The sequence below is a fragment of the Numenius arquata genome, chromosome 15 (assembly GCF_964106895.1).
Source record: "Numenius arquata chromosome 15, bNumArq3.hap1.1, whole genome shotgun sequence".
NCBI lineage: Eukaryota > Metazoa > Chordata > Aves > Charadriiformes > Scolopacidae > Numenius > Numenius arquata.
In genome coordinates, this window is record NC_133590.1 from 11,434,096 (window position 1) to 11,457,295 (window position 23,200).

Genomic DNA, 23,200 nt, shown 5'->3' on the forward strand with positions numbered 1-23,200 from the left:
TCTTTTAATTATTCAGCTCACCTCGCACCCAAGACTGGAGTAGGACCACAGTCCTCTCACTGCCACTGTGTGACCAGGTGCAATCTGAGCCCAGAACTAGGGGCTGAAGCCGTGCTGAGGCAGAGCCCGGCACAGCCAGGCTTCCACAGACACTTGGCATCTGGCTCCATGGGGCCAAATTCAAGAAACACTGGGAGCTGTGATTGTTCAGGAGCTCTGAAGGAAAACGAAGACAGACTTGTAGTTTCATTATACAACCTTGGAGAGCATTTGCAATGGGATTTTTAGTATTTTGGTTCAAAGTAAACAGTTTTTGAGGTGGGTTTGCACATAACAAAGGAGCAGAAAGGAGTAATTATTTAATAGCTTTCCAGACTGATTAATTTTCTGTATCTCCTTTCCAATTACAATACAAATTCTTTCAAAAAAAATGCATACATTTGGATCTGGTTGCTTGTTTTAAGTAGACAGATGAGCAAACTTAGCTCTTTTTAAGAATCAGAAACCTTTTGCAATCTGATCCTGAATTATACAAGCTTGGTTTTTATTTTAAAATCTTTACCAAGTAGTCTGATGAACACTAATTAGTTTATGGACTTTTATGATTCAGATGTTTGATATTCATTTTCTGCAGTGTCTCGATGTTCACCTCAGTCTCGTAGCATTTTTTTCCCACTCTCTGGTTGGATGAGAGGCTTTTTTAAACAAAGGCATCATGAAGGAAAAAATAACAAATAATAAGCTCTTAGGTGTGCATTCTTGGCCTGGATTATCTAAAACCAGATTTTTTTTACAAGAATGGCCATGACTCAGATGTTGTTTCTGAACAAAAACCTGCTTGTGAAGCTCAGAAAGGTGTGAAGATAATCAAACTGAACAGGTACTGGAGATCAAACTGAGCCTTAGGGAGCTGCAGAATTCAATATCACAGCGTTGGTCTGGCCCTGCTGATTAGGGATGCCTGGTAACTGGCAGTTCGGAGACAATACCAGCTATCTGGAAGAACAGTTTGATACCATCTCAATTTGCAGTCATCCCCTCCCCAGAAGCTGTGGCTGACAGCGCCATCAGCAGTAGGGAGTCAAACTTGGGCAGCCCAGTAAAGCGTCTGATTTGAAGACACTGACTCTCAGTGTTGTTCAACCAGACCTCAGGATCCAGCTTGAATTCTTTGCTTCATCTGTCAAAACCTTGCATTTCAAATCCAGGTGCTGTTGATTGTTTAGAGGTGCCTCAGCTAAAAAGAAAATGTCTGTAATACTGGTAAAACCATGGCCAGGAGAAGGAAGAGAGACAAGCTCTGAGCTCTGGGGGACAGTGTGAGAATTACCATAATCTGTGAATCTTCAGCAAGTGTCAAATGGCAGTTATTATCACTCATCGCTGCACATCCTTCCTTGGTTCATCGTATGTTGCTCACAGGTTTTTGAGTAACTTTGAAATTGCACACACAAGGTCATACTAAGCATAGGGTCTGGCCCGTGGCTCAAAGACGACATCCTCTCTATGAGGCTCAGGTGTAACAGTTTGATGAGGCACACAGGTACCCACAGCTCTCTGTTGCCGTGTATCTGAGCCTCGGTCAGGACTTCCCTATGCAGACTTTTCTGGAAGAGCAATAAATGCACACCCTTATAGCACAGCTACTTCTTCTCATGGACAACCATGGAACAGGTGGCTGCAGGACCTGACTTCATGGTGGACAAGATGCAGGTGGTCTAACCTCTGCTCCACAGCTGTGATTTATTTTTTTTTTTCAGTTCAGATTTGTAATACTCATTTGTTAAATATCTCAGTGCAGATGAGATCATCCATCAGACATTCCTAGGCATTTCCTGTACAACCTTTGAAAAGACTGGCCTTCACTTTGAAGGCACATCCCTGGGTTAGTCTGCCCTTTGGGACATAGACCACCTTCTTTCATGTGCGCAGCATGAAGCACAAAGTAGCCTGCGGAGCTCTAGAAGTCAAGTCTAGAATTGATAATACTGAGATAATAGGTGCCAACTTCATAAAAGCACCACTTTTTGTCTGGCCCTGCAACAGAGAGGTCCAGTGATGAATGATGGAGTAGGACCCAGAGATTTACAGGCTCTCCTGCCCGAGGAGGCTCCGAGCCTGTCTCGGCTGCAGGGAGGTACGTTTGACAGTGAAGTTTGGGACAATCGGTTGTTCAGTGGCTCCGTGGAAGACAGAAAGTTCCAGAGTTGTCTATGGCAAACCTTTCACAAGTATGACCTGCAATTTAAACACTACGAATTATTTAAAGTAAGAATAATAATGACTAACATCCTCCTGCTAAAGCTGAGAGAAAGATTGCAAGATATTGAGAGAAAGTTTAAAACTAGTCATCACTTTTGTGTGCTGGGCAGGACACAGTCTCTTTTTATACTAAATAATATTGTTTATGCAGTGCTGGCTGGTAATAACTTTCTTGTCCTTAACTGCAAAAAGAAAAGAGAAAGAAATTGGCTCAGAGGATTTTGCAAATTATTTCCTTTAGGGGAACCAGCAAAGAAGGTGAAAGCCAACAGTAGGCTGCAGTATCACACGCTCACCTCCCCCAAACGTCTCCACGATAATACAAATACAAGCTGCTGCGGTTGGCTCAGCTAAGCTAGTGTACTGACAAACGGGCTTCCTGAAAGAAACAATTTTAAACAGATTGCTGCCTATTCACTAAAATGAATATTACTGCTGGCACAAATGTATTCTCCTCGGTTTGTGTACCGGAGCCAGAAGTGGTGGTTTCTATTCCTATTCTGCCCATGGTTTTTCTTCGCTGCTCTGGGCAAACCCCTGTGCAATTTTGTTTTCCCATTCTTAAGCGTGGAGGGATGCTCTCTGTCTATCAAAGGGAAGCACTTTGGAGTCTGTGCATAAAACACATCAATATCAACTCTTTGTATTATTATTTAAGTGAAATAGGCTTAATATAGCTACTCTTACTTCCATGAGTAGGGAGGTGACTCTTGTAAATTAGGGCTCTTTTTTTGTTATTGGTTTGTCTTAGTTCCTTGGAGATATTGAAACAGGATGCCCTGTGCTTCTGTGAAGGCATCTCCACCAGAGGATAAGATGACAGTGCAAATGTTAAAGTATTCATTTCTTATTTAAGAGCTAGCGAGTAATTGCAGCATTCACAAACACTTCCTCTTTTTTTATGTTGGAAAGGAATAGTTATGAGGAAGGGAACAAAATAACATTCGTTGGTTCAACTTTTCTGGCCAGGCCTGCAAACGAGTCCCTAGGTACCAATTAAGGGAGATGCTGTGTGAAGTCACAACGATGCAGGTGTGGCAGAGGTCGGGTCAGCTCACTGCCAGCTCTGGAAACAAAAGAGGCAGCCACATGCCTGGGAAGAGCGGGCTCCAAAGGGGAACTCCAGGTGTTCTGGAGAATCGATGGTCCTGTAGGGAAGATTCGCTCCCAGAGAGGAAACATTTCAGGTAGTGGCTGGATGACAAACGCGTTTTCCTTTCTCATCGCCCCACACGCAGCTGTTAGACATGATTAATAGCAAGCTCAAACGAGTTATGTGTCATGTATTGAATGGGGTCTCCCTTAATTGCATTTCTTTTAAACACTGGACACTCTTCTACAAGACTTAGCATTTCAGCCTTTTGAAGGCAAAAGTTGTAAAAACTTTATTTTGTGTTTCTGAGCAATGTAGATAGACCTAAAGATTTCATGAAGTATCATGTGGTTGCCCATATCTGACTAATAATTAAATTGTAAAATTGCAGTTTCACATTAGGGTTAGTCTTTTCACCTGCTTTAAAAATTAAAACTCATATTTGGTATATAAACACACACAGAGTATCCTTCTGATTGAATTTCAAGAGCATATCCAGGATTAAATGTTTTTAAGCGCTTCTAATACTGTAGTCTATAAGAGGCGCAGACACTTCTAAAGCAATGTTAAAAGTTGTCTTTCATAACTGAGGCAACAGATCATTTTTGTAATAAATTAAAGCAAGTGTTCTCAATTAGAAGAGCTAGTGGCTGTTGGTATTGTACAAAAAAAAAAAAAAAAAAAAAAAATCATTCTAGTATCCAAAGGGTTAGGGGTGGGGAGGGTCCGTTTGGTTTTGTTTCTCTTTCCAGGGAGATCTTTACCATTGTTTGATGAAGCTAGTTTCATTTTGGGATTGTTACTGAAGATAAAGGCTTCTGTGTTCTATGGCTGCTTGGATTCTTCGTACATAATGTCCTAGTAATGTCACAGTGCTGCTGTATCTAGATCAAACCACTGTTTCGATTGTTTTTTTGGCTTTGTTTTTTTTTTTTTTTAATAAATTCCTTAATTTAAATACATGAAAACTATTCTTTTTGATTTAATGAAGCATGTAATCAAACAGAGCTTCCTCAGGTCCTTGGGATCTTGAAGGTGATGACAGTGAGAGGGGGATGCAGCTCAGATCTTGCTAGATGCCTTTGTGGCTTCATTTGTTTTCGTAGCACCATCTTTTGTATTTTCTGGCCCATCACATCTTCACAGAGACTGAAGAAACTGAAAACCCGACTGATGTTGTATCTCACTTTGTGGAAGTTCAGATTCTCATCTGCAAGGAGGTTGTGATTCCCCTGGGGTGTCCTCCCTCTGCCTTCCATCCTCACATCCCCAGCCTTCTCCTGCACTGCAAACTGTCAGCTCTTTCCGACCTTAAAAACAAGGCCAAGGATGACAGAATCCCTAGTAGGAGCACAGGCTTCAGAAGACAAGAACTATTTTTTTTTTTTTTAATTTGAGTGCTGCCTGATTTATGAGGCCCCACAGAGGACTTTCCCTAACTCCAATCAGGCAGAGGGAAAGTGGTTACAGAAGGAAACCAACAAGAGCCAACCAAGTGTGCTCTTCTGTATTCCATACAGAAAGACCTAAACCAAAGAGGAGCTGCAAAATCACCAGGAGGAAAGCGATGCAGTACTTTTTTCTTTAAGAGGAGAAAGGAGAATATTTCAAAGAGGCATAGAGAATATTTTTATGAGGCTGCTAATGGCAAACGCAGTTTGCATCAAGTTTCATGAAAGAACATTGTGAAAACAGATTATCTACATGAAAGCAGCAGCGACGTCCAACAGCTAAACTCAATAAAACCTAAGGTAATAGACTACCTAAATTCAGGTCATGCCTATTATCACTTTCCAAACAAACCCAAGCCATTTTTCACAACATTTTAACAATCTGAGAGGCTGTGAGATGAAATTTTATTCCTTCTCTAACAGTTCTTGGTGGTTTTGTTCTCTCTGTAACTTAATGTCCTTTTCGTACAGCAACATCTAGATATATTCCCTCTTGGGAGATGTAATCTTCCTTAGACTTTTCCACTATCTGCGGCATGAGATGTGCAGCTTCTCAAAGTCATTACACTGTTTTGAAGGAAAGCCAATTAAAAAAACATGACAACTTTTTTAATCCCTTAGGGTGCTTTACAGATAAAAAATACCATAAATGGGCCTGACTCCGCAATTTCAGGTCTATGGGGTGCTTCTGGGAGAGGAGACAATACAAGCTTCTGCCAAGTCAGTCTAATTTGTTTGGTTTTGTAATTCTATTTCATATTTGGTCTACAGTAAAAGTTAAAAAAAAAAAAAAAGAAAATAGGGCCTATTAAAAATTGGTGCTCTTACCTGCCCTAAGTAGAGCGAGTAACTCTGCCACAGAAGCTGAGCAACTTGAACAGCCCATTTATAGATGCTCGGGTAAATTTTACCTGACTTTCTTTTTTTTTTTTTAATTACAGTTTATCACTGCTAGATTTTTTCTTAGTTAAAGGAAATGTTTTTCCTCTGCTGTCAGCAAACTTCAGCAGAACCCCAACAGTACAAGGTTCCATGAACTTCTGTTACTTTATATGGCAGAGGGCTGCAGAGAGGCTGGGGATGCTCCAGAGCCGCTAATCTGGGGTAACTGCAGTGTGAGAATGATTAAAATATCAGGAGAAGGAAGGCAGGCATTTTGCCTTTTGTAAAAAGCCTGCAGGTCAGAAGTGACTTGCAAAACTAAACTTCAAAAGCACCTATTTAAGGGTGCAAAGCCACGTGGTTAAGAAAAGAAAGAATTACGGTTGCCTGTGTTCCGTTAATATTGTTCCCTTGTCCTTACGCAGTTATTATTATGCCCTCACATAATACTATGTTATTATTATGCATTCACTCCTAGAGGAGAAACTAACCTCTGGCAGATTTACAATGAAAACCAGCTGCATCCCCTCCATGGCATCTGCTAATATATTATGTGTTTCAGACTTTCATTTGAATCTAAAAAAAAAAATAATATTTTCCTTCAGGGAAAATCTCACCTAATTGGCTGCGCCCCTCCGTTTGCAGCAGTGAGGCAACCGTGAATTCTGAAAAATTCATTTATCCTAAGTACATACGTAATGCTTTCTTCCACACACAAAGGCCCGAGCTCTCGGTACCCCGTCTCAGTTCCCTAAAATGCTGTTGGAGCCCAGGATTGGGAAAGGGATGCGGAATGAGTCTTATGTGTTTCTCTTCCCTTTTTTGGGGAAAATGCTTGGTTGTTTCCTCAGGGGACTGGCAGGAGGGATGAGAGAGATTCCTTAATCAACACTCTCCTCTTTGCATATATTAACTCACACACTCTGAAAGACAGAGATACGAGGCCCAAGAGCTGAGGAAGCAGTCCAGTAGAAGAAATATTTCTGCAAACAGGTGAGTATGGGGAAGAGAGAAAGTATGAACCGCTGAAGGGACCAGACACACCTTGGGGCAAGTTTCACCAGGGCTGGAGAAAGGGGAGGAAGAGGGAGGTCAAAGTGATGGAGAGAAGCCAGCACTGGAAGGGACGAGGCCTTGCCAGGGGCATGGCTTATGTGTTAACTCACATGCACACAATTCCGAAAGCAAAGAGAGAAACGACAACTCAAACCAACACTGTAATGAGGAATTTATTGCTGATGATACCACAGGCTGTAGTAGTTCCTTCTGGAAGCTTAGAGTAATTGCTGCTTTGGGTCTGATACTGTCAGTCTACTACCGGGAATTAACCATCGACATTTCACGTAATAAAAGGATTCGGCTGCAGCTGACATTGTATACTTAGATGACCACGATAAACACTTAAAATACCATAAACAATTTGAAGTTCAGATTGCATTAGGAATTTGCTATATTGTTCATACTCATAGTAAAAAGAGTGAAGGAGCCTTCTTTTATACTTACTTCCATCATTCTCACTTAAATCTAGCCTTTTTTCCTCTCTGCCCTTGAAGTGCTTTTTAAGTCAAAGGTTTTTGAGTCTGCAAATGAAACCACAATGGCTAAGCATCTTTAAAAGTAAAACTTATGTCTGTGTTTGCTTCTTCGTGCCTCAAACACTTAGAATGATGCACCTGATGATTACATGTGGTAATGAGTGAAAATCATTCATTTCTCATCAACTATTTGCACCTGTGCAAAACATCACCCTCAATGAGCTGGGCCAAAGCGACATGATAAAAACCAAGAGGCTGAAAACGAGCAAAGTAACGAGGCAGAACACAACAGTCTCCTTCAGATTAGCTAATACGAACCGCACAATAGGAAACCAAGCTGCTCCTCTGACACTAATCACCTTTTTTTTAAGGCAACTTAAGAATTCAAGTAATACGTGCATGCGTTTAGAACTGCTTTCTGTATATAATGTCACAACTACGGTTCAATTATACTGATTCTTTACAGAAAATAATTGAAAACAAATATATGCAGTGCTAATCAAGAGCACAAAAATGAGAGAATATTTTCTCCCCCAAACAAGCACATTGTTGTATCAGAGTGGGCTCGAAAAGCTGCAACCAGCTCCAGTGTCACTACTTTTGCACAAACGCTTCTAGGGGAGCCGCGATGTGCATTGTCAAAATGTCCAAGAAGTCACCCTTGTAGAGGTCCAGGACACTCTGGGTTTCCTCTCGGTCGTTGGGCTCGATCCCTTTTTTGCTGTCGTGGTTTGCTGAGCTGCAGGACTCCTCACTCTCCTTGCCGTGCCCGGCCATCACCACGGCGCTGCAGCTGCTTCTGCGCCGAGATCCTCTGCGGGCGAGGAAGGGGTTCTGGGTCTTATCCGCAAATGCTTTTGTCTTCCTATTTGACCTCTTACTTTCATAGTTCCTGAGCTCCATCAGCCTCTCGTCAAAATACTCTTGCAATGGCTTGTCGTGGAAGCTGTTGCTGGTTGTCGGGTGGCCTTTCACGCAGCCTCTTGAAGAGCTCCCCAAGCAATGGACTAAGGAAGCCCTGCTTGGAAAACGATTCAGTTGTGATGAGGAGCCCTTTCCTCTTTCCAAATCCTGGAAAAGTCGGTTGAAGGCTGGAGTTTCCAAATAATTTCTTGATAACTGTTTAAAATAGAGGGGAGGGAGAAGCAGAATTGGGGGCAGAAGGGAGAAGGAAATCTGAATTAAAATACACTGGCTTAAGTAGAAAAAGGGTCTTAAGTATATGGTTCCATACAGTAAACAGCTGTTAGGGAAGGCTTTATGTTCTTAACCCAAGTTCCCTGAAGACCTCGCAGTTTGGTACCAATCCCTCCCTGGAGCACAAGTCCATTGGGCTGAGGTTGAACAATGCCGAGCATTTTTACCTCCTGCTGACTCCCAGGTACTGCCACAATTTCATTTGGCCTCTCTAAAAATCTAGTTTCCTGAAAGAATCTCTCACCTGTCTGTATTGACAGAACTTCAGCTTTATCCTTTTCAAATCTCATCAGCCTGACAAGCTGCTGTTTCCCACGGTAAAACCAGATCCCACTTGTAAGAGATATATTTTTTTCCCTTTCCTGACTCGCAGGTAACTCTGCTCTGAACTGCAGTGGGTTATTACAAGAACTGCCATTTTCACATACAATAGATTTCTACATCTTAAAACTATGAAGTTCATTACCGCAGCACATCATAGATGTGCATGGAGGTTTCTCCTCCTTTCCCGTCACAGGATGTCTATCTATCTCCTTTCTAACCAGACAAATCAATTAATATTTTAGTTCCTTGGTTCCTTGAATAGTCAAAGACAGACCTGATCCATGCTGTGAGTCCTTTTACTGGCCGAGAGAAAAAATTCTGCTGGACATTCGCCACGTGAAAGATCGCCTTTCCACATCCACAGTTAAACGTCCCCTGGCTTTTCAGAGTTACTGCTCTGCCGTTCCCACCTTTCCCACAGGTATTCCGACACAGCCCAGCCTGTCTCAAGCTACCAGGAGCAACACCTGGTTTCTGTACACCAAAGTAAGACAGGAGCATGGCTTTTTCTCCGAAAATCCTCAGCAGTTCAACTTGAAGGAAGAACTGGTTTATATTATATATTATATTACTGTTTCAAGTCAATAAAAAGAAAGACTATACTGTATGTAGATGACAGCCACAGCGGGATCACGGAACATTTTGCAATCATTTATTAGGCCTAACAATGCCTTTGGTATATTAAAAAAAGAAAAAGCCATCATTCATGCAGTTTTTGACAATTGCTAATTAAGTCTAGATCCTTGCTAAGGGTCCAGCCACAAATCTGGTTCCAGAGCCCAGCAATGTCTCAGTAGGGCACTCCATCATCGGCATTTGGCATGTTGCCTGCTAGTAATGAACGAAAAACATTGAGCGCAAACGAGAAATAGCGGGTTGGACCTGACAAGTAAACTGAAAAGTAATCCAGGTTTTGATCTCTCCCTATTCCATCACACTTCATTCTGGAAGGGACCCAACAAATCTAATGACCCTGCCTAGAGTGGCTGTACTTTTGGAATAAGTGAGGTGACTGAAGAACGCTAAAACTTGACTAGCAAGTAGCCTCTCCTCCCTATATCAAACTTTAAAAAAATTGTTTAAAAATTAATAATCAAATTAAAAATTAACAATTAATAATGTAGCAGAATAAAAGTCTTTCAAGTTAAGCTTTTCTATACCAAAACACAGCCCAAAACTTACTATCATATCAAATATCAACTTGCCAGGAAGTAGGGGAATTACTCTAAGAGAAGAATAGGTAGTAGTTGTCACCTAAAGAGAGTTTTTGCTTACAAACCTTAATGTCCTGGAAGCCTGGATATTCTGGTATGATGGGTAAGGTGCACATGCTGATACTGTTTGACCGTCGCCTTTGCTTCGTCGTCCTGCGAGAGCAACTACCGTTCCTGGAGAGATGGGGTCGTCCCAGCTCGGATGGGTTTTCAGCGAAACGGAGTGGTTGACAGTCTTTCACACAGCATGTTCTCAGGCACATCACTGAGGCAGGTCCCTCCATTTCGGCACGATTCCGAAGAGTTTGGAAGTGATGTGTATTCCAGAATAATTCTCTCTTCTACTTTTCCTCTAACGCATGGTCTTGTGAGCCCCTCGACAGTCTGTAAGGCTGGGAGGCAGGAGACACAGCAGACAGTCTAACGGCTCTTGCTAAGCAGGGCTCTTAGAGATCATTGGCAGGTGATGCCTTCACCCAGGTCTGGAACCCTCAACCCATTAATGCCACTTTTAAGCTCTGAAAGCTCTTCACAGAAGGTCGGTAAATCCAGACCGTGAACGCAAAGGGTTCAGGTGAGAGGGGAATTTGCAGGGATTACAAAGTCTCATACCGTCATCTCAGACAGCCTAACGTGACTGCTGACGCGGCAGCAATTAGAGAAGATCAGCAGCCCACACGCAGGAGATGTCACTGGGCTGACATGGGAGCAAGCAGAGCTCTGCCCTTCTGGCTGGGGATCCCTGACAGCAAAACACAAGGGCTTTCGCTCAGCGAGGCAAGAGGCGAGTAAGTCAACACAACTAACCAACAGGTCAAGAAAGGCAGTGCAGACAGCTGTAATAAAAAATTCCTTCCAAGAAATCCCATAACACCAGGGTTCCCCTGTGTGGCTGGAGATCTGAGGAGATCCAAACTGCCCGGCTGTTGGTGTAGCTGCCTCTGGAGAGGGATGCGCTGCCTTCAAACAGCCCAGCACCAGCGCAGGTTTGGCAAACGGCCATGGTAAGGGCAAGATTCCTTTCAGCCGAAGCTGTGAAAACGCTCACAGTAAGAAATGAGCTGCCCTGAACAGCTCACAACCTAAATATCACAGATGAGGGGCAGTCAGGGAAACAGCTCCACGGTTTTGATGTAAAGATACTTTAGTGGCATCATCTGCTAGAAACAGGTAAGTGTATGTAGTTGCAGTAGTTGGTCTGTCATGAACTGCGGCAGCACGGGGCTCCTTACCCTCCGCAGCACCCGGGGACGTCTCCTGCCGTTTGGAGGGCAGCACCTCCATCCGCCGCCCCACCACGGCCAGTTTGCGTGCAGAGCATTGGTAGGGAGGGATGAACTGCCTCTGCGCCATCGCGCGCCATGGAGTAATTACTGTGCTCCCCGGTGCTTGTGGGAGGTAGACTGAGGGGGTTTACAATCCCCTCAGCCCCCAGGGCTTCTGGCTTTTCCAAGATATCCATCAATATTTGCATGCTCTGAATATGTGCATGCCAATATTTGTGGATGTCCTGCATGAGCTAGAAATCCATGGGATCCAGGGTATCCACAAATATTTGCATGCACGTATTCAGTGCACTGAGTGTGAGCTGTAAAGAGCTTTGGATCTTATCCAGGAGCCCGTCGGCTGGATTCAGGTTAGTGCTTTAGGCTCTCTGGCAGATGGCAGCTCGGCAGGCTCAGGGCAGAACCCCTGGCACCAACACCTACCCGGCTGCTGGACCAAAGCAGGTCAGCCACAAGTAAAGAGCTCACGTAAGCAGCTCCTCACTGTCCAAATGCGAAGATGCAGCACCACTTTTTACCGGTTCTGGCTCCAGCATGTTTTTTTGTCCCAGGCCGACAGCAAAGCTCAGCGTGAGTGACCGTTTCAGCTGCGCCCACACCGGGTGGGTGTCACGGCCCAGGGTCTGTGTCCATAGCTCCGTGTGAGCCACACGCTGAGCCAAATATGAGGTTGATGGTAACAATTTGCACGCAGAGGTGTCACGATGCTCACAGAGTGATAGAACTGTGACTCATCCCTGATGCAGCCCTGATTATTTGCATTGTTGTTTTATACATAATGATACCTTAACACATAAGCACAATGTGGCCTTGCTGGCAGTACCTGAGAAAAATTAGCATTAAACAAGGCTTCTTGGCACCGTATTTCCCCCTAAAGGACTTTCCTGGTACAATTTAGCAGAAAAAAAAATAAATTAGAAAAACGTTTCTTTACTATGCCTCCTTCCCACATCTTTCAGGTATTCTCTGAGCCAAAGCTGTCTTTGTTCCAGGCAAATCTGGACCACTGTGGACGGGCAGGAGGCGGGTCTTGTCCCTAAGTTTTTAGGCCAAGTCACTACATCCAGGTCTGAGTCGCTTCAGCCGCGTCGAGACGAGTGGTGTGTGATCTGACTGGTGGCAGAACCTGCCTTACCCTGTCAAGAGAAGAGGGAGAAAAAAAACCCCACAGCAGCAGCAGGAGTCAAACTAATTTCACTGGCGACAGAGGGCTTTATTATTGCACAGATTAAGGTATTCATGGTACTGCCCACGGCTGTCATCTGATTCAGAGGAATAAGAACTGTGCAAAACCGCTGCCGTTGACACGGCTGCTTTAGGGGATGGGAGCTACTGTGAGTGCAGAGGCTTTGCAGGGGACCCGCAAATGGACCGTTATTGTCCACAGGGTAAAGGGTTCCTTCTTTCCATTTAAATTTGCAGCCTGAAAACCTCACATTATCAAAATTCATTCCCTCTTCTCCCCTGAAAGCTCTTGCCTGGTTGAAGTGAGACACCAGCAGCTTTTAGTCTGTAATTGCTCATTGTGCTTAATGAGTATGCGAGTGCTACATACAATGTGTGACTTGCACGGAGCTTTATATAAAAAAGTCCCACGTTCCTGTGTTAATGGGAGGTTCTGATTCTACTCCCGCAGTCTAAAATCGGAGCTCACGGAGTCTGCTCTTTTATAATCCCCTGTTCCTTTTTGTACCATATCATTACTGCATACAGCGGGGCCAAGGCAGTTCTCTCTTTAGCAAAGCTCTCTGTCCTGTTTAACATGAAACTTTACATTATCCTTGGATCCTCCGGTGAAAAGAAACATGACTTGCAGCAGCGTGTAGGCTTCATTAGTTACCCACCTTATATCCTAACCTTTAGACTCTTTTAAAAAGAAATTTATTTTTTTAAAAAAATTGAGAGTCATGTTAATTATTAAACCATTCCTCATGTCGGGTAAGCCAGCATTGGTTATAGCAGTTTGCATGAACAGGTTGTAGCCACAAATCTCAGTTCTTCTGCCTTGGGAGTAAATCACTAAAAAGAAAAATCACGCAAGGAATTCTTTAGGTTTCTACAGCCCCTACTATTGCCAACCATTTGGATTTCCTCCACTACCACTTCAACTGGTCTATTTTTATATCCAACCTTTAAGTATCATAAGTAAGGTGAATCATTGATAACATTCCCAATTAATCATAAACCACAAAACAGGAATGTTCTGTTTTTCAAAGTACCGCTGAACGACACAGGTGTTAATAGATTAAGTCCAAATCCAAAAGTGGATGCGGGGTCCAAAACCAGATCCAAACCCAAGTAATAAATACCTGGTGTCACACTTTTTATATAAATTATTAAATGCCTTGCAGCAAAAAGGAAAGCTGTGCTCATTTAACAATAATTTCTATCCATGTGATAAATATTTTCCCTAAAGATATTTAATTTGTGTTATAAAAGTATGGATTCATTCCCACAGGATTGGCTTCACGAAGCTATAACACTTTGAAGGCTGCATACTTTTATGCAGCAAACGAGAAGAACCTCCTTCCCTACCATCGGCACTGGGGTAACTTCTGTGGCTGGGACACAACCGGTCATTTTGTCAGTCGGCACTGGGGCTGGTCAGCCCTGGTTTGCCTTCTCTTAATGGTCAGAGTCCTAAATCCCCTGCTTGCTCTGAGTTCCTCTGGGTCTTAACTCCATCACCCCATAGTCACGGCAGCCAAACTCTCATCTGTGACCACATTTACTGCTAGGTTGAGACTAATTTTTACTTATATTTACTTTTATAATGCTGTTACTAATATTTCAGCACCACTGGCATTGCCCGCCTTGGGTTGTCTCTGCACAGCGAGGCTGTTGCCACACGCTTCAACCTGCTGGTCCCAACATTTTCGTCTGACACAAATCCTAAATTAGTTGAATACATTTCGTGACGGTTTAATTCATTTTTTTTAGACCTAGCCACAATCAAGGGGCATTTGCTGCTGTTTGTTTTCAAATGAAACGGGACGTTTCCATCTAATTCCTTCACTCTGGGAGCTGTATTTTTAAAAGCTGCTACAACCTGCACCAAAATCCAGAAAGATGCTCTCATGTAAGGCTGGGAGCATAAGCAAACTCACAAAGTGAACTGCACAAATCCCTGCTTCCTTGCTGTCAGAGGCATGTCACAGTGCACTGTCCTGCCCTACAAACACGGGGAGGCTGCCTGAGGATCAGCATCAGTCCCTCTGCGATGGCCACAGCTCAGCAAAACCTCCCCCAGCTGCCAGGTGAGCTGGCAGTTGGTGCCTACAGAACGGGCTGGTGCTTCCCTACAGCCATCAGTCTCGCACCAAGAGCGCTCCAGCGTTACGTGATGTAAAGCCTTTGTTAAACTGTGAAAAGTGCTGGTCTGTAACGCTCACGAACGGAGCCAGGGAAGGTAGTCCCAAATCCTCGGGAAGCCAGAGCCAGGCGGAATCGCAGGGAAGTCAAGCAGCGCTGAGGCTCCTGTGTCAACCCTGAAGGGGTGCCAAGAGGTGGGGAAGACGAGAGGGGAGCACTCTCCATCTCTCTCCATCACACCAACTCCATCACCCGCTGACCAAGGAGACGAATGGGCTTTACTAGTTACTGTAAGAGCAAAGCGTGTCATGAAAAGAGAAGCAATGAGCTGTACCTCGCCCGGAGATGAGCGGTTGGGGCTGGGAGCAGAAGCAGAACTGCAAAAGGTTGAGTCAAAATTTTTGGCTGCTGAGGTTACTCGGTTCCTCATTTAGAAAAGGCTTTGGTCTAGCCCTAAAAAGAATCCTGGGCTGTATCACTGTCTCTGCATCCAGACTTCCCCCAAGTCTGGCTGGCATGACTCTGTGTCTCTGCGAGTATCTCCTCTCCACTTGCAAAAAAAAAAAAAGCTGTGTGGGTGTGAATCTACACACCATTTTACTTGGCAATCAAACCCCCAATCTCACTCACGCTCCTTTGACCTCAGACCAAGTTTCGTGCATCTCTTTTCCTTTCTTAGACGGCTAATACTCTTAAAAGAAGAAACAGATGGCACCCGTTTGCAGATGTCAAAGGCTTGCCTCACGTGGCATGTTTACTATTGGATTTTCAGCAGAGACCCCTGGCCCAGATAGCGAGATTTTTGTCGTAATCACCAGCTTTAAACCTGAAGCAAACATTCACTGACTTGGTTGAGCCACAATTACATTTATATCTCTCAGTGCTTCTATTCTTTTTTAAATTGACTGTAGATTGAAGTGCAGGAAAGGGATTAGGGATGCTTAGAGTTCAGGAAGTAGAGTATTAGAAGTGGATGTTAAATAAGAGATGGGAAAAGACTAAAAAATGTAACTCCTGCACTCCTGGGGGCAGGGGAGGAAGTGCAACCTAAGAGCAGAGCTACAGGAGGAGGAGACCCCCATTTCTCAGTACACGTGAAGTAGACTGGGGAGCAATGCTGTGGGTGTTTGTGATGAATACTCTGATTTATACTCTGCTGTCCTTCTGCACAGCCTTTCCCACAGGAGCACCTTGAGGGGAGCAGACAGGTGTGACCCTTTGTGTCAGGGAATAAAGCAGCCGGGAAGCCGTGAGATTTGCCCCTGCGTTTCCCAGAACAAGGCTCTCGGGGCTTTTCTTTCTTTGTTTCTTTTCCTGTTTTTGAACACAGGTTTCTGAGCTTCCTGGCTGGGTGACTGCAGGCCCAGGGAAAGCGCTGATCCCCCTGGGCCAGCAGGGTCCAGCAGGGGATGTCCTGGTCTCCGCTTGCAGCTGGTCTGTGCTAAGAATGAATTCACCTGAACCTGTTGACAGTTTTGTAGCACATTTACAACATTGCACAGCTTCAAGAAAAGCACTCTAAAGGGCACAAAAGCAGCCTCCTCCCTCTGTGAGGGGTTAATCTGGGAAACTAAAGGTGGACTCTTAATGACAGTGCTGACGCTGCCAAGTGTTTCGGACGCATTGAGCTGATGTGCTTATTCCACAAGCCCAAAGTGCCTCCTCCACCCAGCTTCATCCCATGGCGACTTCTAAAGCACAAGGAGGCTTTAGCAAATCTACAGTGGAGTAAAATCCAGCGTAGAAGGAAAATAGTGTAAAAAGTCCTAAAGAAGGTGACTGCTTGTCACAGGCAGAGATCTGGTCTGATCTGCTCCACCAGAAACATTCCATTTTGTCTGTGTTGAGCTACAAAGTGTGCACAGACGAACTATGCTGAAGCACAGCCTCAGTAAAAGACCTTCCCACGCTCATTTGGGTACCTCAGAAGGCTCAGGACTACCATATTTCTGTCCTGCTCTTACCAGTTGTTGCTTCTTGGGGACAAACTGAGCTGCAAAAGCATGGGAACAATGAAGAGTTGACAGCTTTATCGGCTGCACCAAGTGGTATCAGCAATACGGAGCCAAAGCCGGGGGGGAAGGCACGCTGCCTGGGATCCCTGCATCTTCAGCTGTGGTGATTTCTCCTCTTTTGGGGATGTACATCAAAAACCCCAAAACACAGGTGATTTCTTGCCTCACCTGCTCACAGATATTCCGATTCCCTGTCTGCTTTTCCTCCCGGTGGTAGGTACTGGATTTTTCCTGACGCTCACACTCTGCACTTGGTAACAAGCCTGGACAAGAACACACCACCTTCCTTCCTCCCAGAAGCTCTGTTCCCATTGACTTCTCCTCCATCTTCCCCCCCCGGCTCTTCCCCCCGTTTCCTCTCTCCTCGCACAGAGACAAACAAACTGGCCTCTCCACCCTGGTTTCTGCTGCTCTCACAGCCACTCCGCAGAGTACAGCTTTGCCACAGTTGGCCAAGACACCTGTAGAAATGGTGACAAAGAAGCTGACAGTAGGTGAGCTCAGCTTTAACTCCCCAGCTCAGCCTGGCTGTCTGCTGAAATCACTTGCACAAAGAGGAAAGCAAAGAGAGGTAAGTACTGACGCGTAAGTCAATAGGTCGATATTCTGACAAGTGATGTCCTTTGCCCCCACGCAGTGAGCACCTGGCTTTCTGGTCATCTGCACCTTCTGGAAAGAGCTCTGTTTGCAACTCTGTCTCTTTTCAGATAGAAGCTAATACAGGGCAATCCCCGGTATCAGGGCAGTATTTGCAAGTCAATAAAAAGTCCATCCGTGATGCCAACTTTTATCAGTGCTACCAAAATTATCACAGGCAGAGAATGAGAGTCAAGAACACGGTTAGAGAGCCCGGGTTGCTTTCCCTAGGACTGCTCCCTTGGTGGCCAGAAAAAATGTCATTGCTGGGACAACGTTGCTGCAACTGCTTCCTGCTGGAGAAGGAAAGGATGGTTATATCTGCTTTCTCTGTTGGTGGGTAGGAGGGCTGTTTCAGAGAAGACCCTCAGGACTGTTATCTCCGTTTCTCAGCAGACCCTAAGCCCTCCAGATAATTTTCCACAGAAAGCAGAAGATCCCCCGCGCTAAACCATCTGGGAAAGGAGTGATAGAAAGGCAGTTTGAAGTTAGCAAAGGAGTGTTAAAAATGAGACAGCTCCTCAAATCCATGTGGATTCTGTTCTGTTTGAGGCCTGTGAGATAACACCTGAATGGATGCAAAAATCCTCCAGAAACATCCTGCCTTTCCTTCTAGCCGTCCCCTGCACTAAGTCACCTTCCCTTGTCTCTTGCGACCTCAGCTGGCACTGTGGGATCACAAGTCTTGAAATGGGAGCACAGGGAAGGGGGTGTTTCCTACTTCAAGCAGGAAAACTGGAGCTCCAGCAGACCTGCGTTGTGTCCCCTTCCCCTCTGTGGACCCTCCACTGTCCAGGTCTGCCAGAGGCGAGGCTCTGCCTGTGACTCACTGGGCTAAAAGCACTTTCAGACACAATCTTCTCGATGATCCCAAGGGTCTTTTCCAACCTAGATGATTCTATGATTCTCCTGACAGCCAGCACTAAGCAAGCCGTTCCCCCGTGGCTGACAAGCAGCGCTCCCAGCAGCCCCGTGCAGACAGGGACGCAGCACCCCACTTGGTGTGTGCATGCTGGGGGGGAACCGGTCCGGATCCAAGAGACCAGGAGAGGCAGGGCTGCCACAGCTCCATGCCCCAGGTCCGACTGGGAGCAAGGCTGAGTATGTATTCCAGCGGGCAGACATACACTATATACGTATACACCGTATGTATACATAGATGCATATAAAACTATATAAATGGCTGTCCCTACAGATCCCCAGACCCCACGGTCTCTCTGGCAGCAGCCGAGACTCCCCTTGTCCCTCCAACAGCCAGCGTCTCCCATGGGCTCACCCTCAGAGACTCACACACCCCCCTGGCTCTAAGGCAACTTCACCCACTTGCCAGCGGGCTCTGTACCAGCACTCACTCACCCACTCACGCTGGCCCACAGACACGTGGGCGCCCCTGGCGTGTCCCCTGGTCCCACTCCAGCTGCTGGCACTTCCATCCGCTCACTCCGGTCTGTGCGCTGCCACCACAGACACACGGGGCCTCCAGCCAGTGCTGGCTGGGCACAGCCATGGCCAGACCGACAGAGGGCATGGCCAGTGTACCAACAAGAAAGCCATTTAGATGAGACCAGCCCTTTTTATCCCCTTATCCCTCTGTTTTCCCACACTTGCTCCTCCCCAAAATGACCTACATCTCCATTTCTCTGCCTTTGGTTTCTTCCCTGGACATCCCATAAAGCGACACCCCTCAGTCCAAAAGATGCTCTGGCATTGACTCATCCCCACAGATTTCCCGCCTGGACAACGGGGCCGATGGCTCTCCTGGGAGAGGCCTGAGGGGCCCAGGACAAGGTGTCTCTTCCGTAGAGGCCTTACCTTGGCCTTCCCCACCTGCCATCCTGTCCCCGTGCTCCTCTGGGCTTGTGGAGGCGGCCCTTTTGCCGTGCTGGTGGCTCCCGGGAGGGACAGGGTGCGATGTGGACATCCCCCCCCACCGCGCTCCGTGGCGGGTGTGCAATACCAAATCACACACCCTCACGCCTGGGATTCCACCTCAGAACAACACACGGCAACCCCGAACCCCAAAATAACCACCACACACGCACACCCCACCCCCCCGCCCCAAGGAATCCAAGCGCTGCCGCGGCTCGGACCCGGGGCGCCCCCTGCCGGCCGCTCCGGGACGGGGAAGGGGGGACCCGGGGGGGGACAGGGGGGACACGGGTGTCCTGTTCGTGAGGGCTTCTGCCCTCTGCACCCCACGCAGAGCTCGGAGAGAAGCAGAGCTGAGGATCCAGTGAGGTTCCCGGCCCCTGGTCAGGGCAGGAGGGAACCCGACCTGGCTCAGGAGGGGGTGTCACACAGGAGGGTGAGGGTGGAATATTAAAAATTATGGGTTGTTTCTTTTTCTTTTTTTCCCATTGATTCTCAGTCAGTGTCACCCTCCTGCCATGATGTTCTGCCTTCTGGAGCAGGTTGCCCAGAGAAGCTGTGGCTGCCCCATCCCTGGAGGGGTTCAAGGCCAGGCTGGATGGGGCTTTGAGCGACCTGGTGTGGTGGGAGGTGTCCCTGCCCATGGCAGGGGGTTGGAACTAGATGATCTTTAAGGTCCCTTCCAACCCAAACCATTCTATGATGATTCTATGATAATCCTGGTGTTCTCTTACAACAAGTTTCCCAAGATATTAAACACAAAAGCTGGCCATAGGGCAGATCCAACCTTCTGGCCCACAGCAGGGCAAGGAGAGCGTTCAGCACGATCCATCCCCGGCTCCAGCTGCAGCTTTAGGTTCTGTTCCAGCCTCTGAACATCCTGGTGTTCATGTAATGGTGGCGACTGCATCCCTGGCTTCTGTCAATTCAAACAGGCATCTAAGACAGGTCCCTAAAATGCAAATCTATTAATGGTGTTAATGTAATGAAACTTACAGCAGATGCAAAAGCTGTCACCTGATTAAATTGCATTAAAATTAGTGCTGTTATCTGTAGAAATAAATGAGATTGCAGCCTTGGTGGAACATGCATTTGGAGAGCGTACCCAGCAAATTTGGCCATGGCAGTGCCAACCTGCGGCATGTCCAGGCTCCCATAAATGATTCGCTGCAAGGTAGAGACAGACGTACTTTTGCCGTAGCTCCATCTGTATCAGCACAGCTACAGCAGGAATAGACTGAGACCTTAGTTTCTAGCTTGGCTGGCAAAAAATAAAACAAAAACAAACAGAAAAAATACCCACAAGCAGAAGCCTCTCCTTATTTTTAAAGCAGCTCTCTTCCCAAGGCAACAGTCACTCCACCAGCCCCGAGTCCTGCCCCATCCCCATGGCCACAATTCCCGGGGAACTCACCAGCACAAGCCGTGATTCACACGCTTTCTGCGAAGCCGCCCACGTTGCTGAAGCTCTGACCAGTATCTTCCGCCCCGTGAGACAGCGTTCCTCTTGTGCTGTGATGGGAAGTGGAGGTCGACCAGAGGCCCGTTCCACAGTGCCTCTGTTCAAGAGGAGCAGGCTCAGGCAGCGGCTCCGCTGGGCACCCTCCCGCTTTCCCAGGGATCTTCCTCAGGGATGTCTGAGGTCCAGCACTGCCCAGTTTGAACCAAATGTATCTGATGAACTGAGGGAGCCGGAGAATTAAGTATAGTATGTGGGGGCATCCTTTTAAATTTGAGGGTGTGATGTGACCCATCTGTTTGAACTGTGCTTTAACTCCTTGCTGATCTCTGAAGAAGGACTGTTTAGTAAAAACAAGTTTTCTATATGGCTTCTGTATATTGCAAAATGGTCATACCCTGGTAAAGGGTATTGTAACTTCCTCCTGTTCATAGAATCATAGAATGGTTCAGGTTGGAAGGGACCCTAAAGATCATCCAGCTCCAGCCCCCTGCCATGGGCAGGGACACCTCCCACCAGACCAGGTTGCTCAAAGCCCCATCCAGCCTGGCCTTGAACCCCTCCAGGGATGGGGCAGCCACAGCTTCTCTGGGCAACCTGGGCCAGGATCTCACCACCCTCACAGGAAAGAATTTCTTCCTAATATCTCATCTAAATCTCCCCTCTTCGAGTTTAAAACCAATACCCCTCCTCCTATCCCTCCTGTAGGCCCTCTTCATGCTCCACGTTGCCATGTGCCTGTGCTGTGAGCCTGGGGATGGCTAGCAAAATCCTCACTGCCGGCTACCACAGAGGTCCATGAATGCACCAGAGCTGTGTAATTCATCTGAGTGTTAGGAAAAAAAATAATCATGGAACAGGTTACATGTTGTAACAAGTTAACATGCTCTTCAATGGAAAACAGTGATGCTCCCATTCCCATGAGCCATGATTTCCTCTTTTTTTGAGAAGCTCAGTAACAATTACTAGTCCTTCCCAGCACTGCATTTTTCCTGTGATGAAAAATGGCAATTTTTATAGGGCATCTAGGAGGGCTTGTGATCCATCAGCCCTCCAGAGGTACAACCACTGCTATACACTGTGCTTATAAGCTTTGAAGGGGGAAAAAAGTAATAATCCCAGTGTGGGTGGATGTGGAGGGATGAAGGGGCGGGGTGAAGACCACAGAGAGTGAAGAGAGGGTGGGTGTGAGACCTGCACATCACCTTGGAAGTGGGTGCTTCGTTCCGCTGTAGCCCAGGTGCTCATAAATCTCCCAACCTGGTGAAGCAAGATGCTGCTTAATAGGAGATTGCTGCCACCTAAGTTAAATGGAAGTTGGCAGGACATACCCATGCCATGCTTTTGGAGACCTTCATTCCCAGCTGCACTCATCCATGGGCAAATTAAGAAATGGCAGTGAATAACAGTTTTCCCAGTGTGGGTGCAGCTGCCCTGCTCTGACAGTCTGGGTCCCATTAGTCATTTCATACAGGACCAAACCCATTAGTGCAGACTAATGCCCATTTACTTCAGGTACATCACTTTGGTTGCTGCTTTGGCTAGCTCAATTTTATTTAGCAAATGATAAAGATTGATTTCTCTCCTCCTCTCTCCTTTTCCTAACCAGTTTGAGAGCTTTGCTGGGACACCAGTTATGTACACAAGGACAGCTGGACCTTAACAGCATAACCTCAAAGACAAGCTACTCTTGGCAGCCCTCAGCTCTGCAGCTTTCCCTTTCCATCCACCCTGCTGGGGGTCGGTTGTACCCTTGGGCATCCCTCTTTGAAAACACCGAGCCCTGAAAAAACTCATCACTTCCACATTCTGGTTTGTTTTAGCTTGTAGCCTCTCTTCTGAAGTGTGTGTGTAGGGGGGGAAACGAAAGAAGAAAAAAAGACTGATTCAGGTTTTGGCAGCTCTCCTCTCACAGAATAACATTCCACACTTGCACATGAAAGGGATTTTTTAGCAAACCAGAGCAAAAAGAGTCAAACTAACAAACACAAACAATTACAAAAAAATTGCCACACTCAGTAGTTTTTCCAACGGCTGCTAGTGGCTCAGCGAGAGCTTGGTTCGTTGCCTAATCTTGAGCTCAGAAAAAGACAGTTCATCTTTAAGTTTACAGTGTTATTGGCCCAACTACAGAGGATAAGATTTCCCTTAAGTCTTTGCCCAAGGCCTAACGATGACTCCAAAAATAACAAGTCGCCTTGAGGTTGGAAATTTTGCTTCAGAGAGATTTTGTTCGCGTTCCGTAAACGATGCACAAATATTCATCCGAGTAGATGGAAAATGCTTAAAAGCGACATAACGTAGTGAACGAGACCGATCCCGAGATGGAAATAATTTACTTAATTCTTTGCAGAGCTGCTGTCACTTCCAGCCATCTGTTGGCTGGGACGCCGCTGATAATCCATTAAGCAGCTCGGGAGATGAAACCTTCCGAAAGCCGAGATCACAAAGAGTTCACTTATTTCTCTGCAGTAGAAAAAGGAAGTGGGTGGGGAAAAGGGATGAAAGGGGAAACACACGGCTGGTACTCCTCTGGCTTCAGGATGAAAGCCTTGCTCTAAAAAAGCCCTGGTAATTTCATACTTCCTCAATGAGAAATGGTGTCGAAGATGTGGCGCAAGCAGCAGCCGGAGCTGTTCCATGAGCCCAATTATCTTCATTACGT